Genomic DNA, 2,391 nt, shown 5'->3' on the forward strand with positions numbered 1-2,391 from the left:
GTGTGTGGAATCAGACATACCCCGTGATCAGTCCCGTCTTGTCTTGCATTGATCCTTCCTCGACAAAACCAAGTGGTCTCCCGTCCCCTGACTCCATGTCCAGTTCGGAAATGAAAATTTGTTGACCAATGTCCGTGTTTCCCCAGGTCCATGGACCGTCCGGCCAAGCAGACGAGCGGATCAGACGACTGGAAGACGAGAAGCAGACGCTATCACTACAGGTAAGTAAGTTTGTGCAGGGGGGGGGTTGAGGGCCCCGCTGGGGCCCCGCTGGTAGGTCCTATTATTTTACTTCTTTAAATTTTGTTACTTCTGTCTGTTGGTCTTACTTTTTTTAGCACAAAATTATGACCATTGTAGCGTTGTCGCGTTGTACTTCACTCCATGATCCAACAAACAAAGAAATGAAAATATAAGCAAGTATGTTCCGTTTCTACTTTATTTATTGGGTTAAAAAAAAAAAGTTTTTGCTTATTTGTTTGTTTCTTTCTTTGTTTCTTTCTTTAATTTTTATTGGGTTTTTTCTTTTTTCTTTTTTTTTTTGTATTGAGAAAAAAGCAAAACATAAAATTGAATATAGACGAGAAAAGGCGAATTTAAAAAAAAAGTAAAACGGAGAAGAAAAAGATAAAACGGGAAAAAAGAAATAAAAAACAACAACAAACAAACGCTATCACTATTACTAGAGATAAAGCCGTACGCAGAATCAAGATTAATCAAGTAAATGAACGAAAAGAAAAATGACCCAAAAAAGTTCTATTCCAGAGTCAGCTCCAAAGAGGTTATAATACGACATGTAGTATTTCTTTGGCCTGACTGCCAGCCCCAACACCTACTCTGCCGTAAGCCTTTTAAAAAGTATTCACAGAGGCGTTTTGTCAGCGTAAACATTAAAGAGTAGTTGTTCTCTGAAATTGGAATTCTAATTTATTTAAAAAGCTTGTCACAGTTTCACTTTGATTTTTAGCACACAAGTGTAGGGTAACTGATCAGGCTTTCGATCTAGCAAATAAAAAAAGAAATTGGCGCCAAAAATGTAAAGAGGCGTTTTTTCCAGCTCACAGCAGTACTGTACAGTAGGCGTTGACCTGACCTCATCAGCGGTTGAGAAATGAGTGCGGAGACCCCTCTGACTGGCGTGTGGTGTAGCTGTTAAACGATTCCCTGTCACACGCAGGAGAACGGAGTTCGATTCCCGGGGGAGAATAACACTTGTTTTTTACCCAGTAGATTCTATCTCGGTCTTTCTGCTGGGGCGTTCTATCTTCCTCAGCCCGGTTCGCCCTGACAGGCTGAGTCGAAGCCCGCCTCCTAAAGAACTAAATTGTGCCGATGAGGGTGTATATAAAAATACATACATTTAAAAAGGAAACCTCTGTTTTTAAAAAAGTACTCAATTCAACCCACAATAAGGCATCCCCTTTTAGGCAAATCTACCTAAACTCAAAAGCTACGAGGGGCCTTCCAAAAGTTTTTTACCTGACCATGAAGGAGTAACGGTAGAAAGCTGAAATTTGGGATGAAAGCCATCAATCATCTTCCTAGAATACATGTAAATTTGGGGGAATTTCGGATAACTGGTTTTAACACCAGCTCATTGTAAGCCAAGACGGATTGGTGTAATCCGTCTTGGTTGTAAGTGAATGGGGTATGCTGTTCTCCAGTATCAACATAAAAATGGAGAAAATTGAGCACAGGCAGTAACTAAGTTTTTGTTTTTGCAAGGCAAGCAACTACAGGATATTATTACGGAGATTCATGCCGCTTATTATTATGAAACTGATTGCCCATCCTGTGCTGTGGTAAAATTTTGGGGTAAAAAATTCAAATGTGGATCCATGGACATTGAAGATGACTACAGTGATGGACACCCATTGACAGCAACAGCAGAAGAGAATGTGTTGAAAATCAAGAAACTTGTGTTGTCTTATAGGCGGGTGACAGTCGAACGTTTGAGCAAAGAAACTGGGTTTAGCATTTGGATCAGTTGAACGAATCTTAAATGAACATTTGAATATGACCAAGGTTTGTGCGAAATGGCTCCCACGTTTGTTGACTCCTCCTCAAAACGTGCGACGTGTGGATTGTTGTCAAGAACTGCTTTGTCTGTATGAAAAGGATGAAACTAAATTTTTTTAAAGACTTGTAAACATGGATTAAACATTGTTCCACCACTACGATCCTGAGTCGAAATCTGCATCAATGCAATGGAAATCGCCCTTGTCTCCAACACCAAAGAAGGCAAAGGTGCAGCCGTCAAGTGGAAAAGTGATGCTATCTGGTTTTTTGGGGGAGCAAGAAGGGGTGATTATGACAGGCTATCTTGAAAATGGACGTACGATCACCAGAGACCATTATTCTAACCAGCTAAAAAAAATACGAGAGGCTATA

Source organism: Aplysia californica, unplaced genomic scaffold (genome assembly GCF_000002075.1).
Source record: "Aplysia californica isolate F4 #8 unplaced genomic scaffold, AplCal3.0 scaffold00223, whole genome shotgun sequence".
In the NCBI taxonomy this organism is placed as follows: Eukaryota; Metazoa; Mollusca; class Gastropoda; order Aplysiida; family Aplysiidae; genus Aplysia; species Aplysia californica.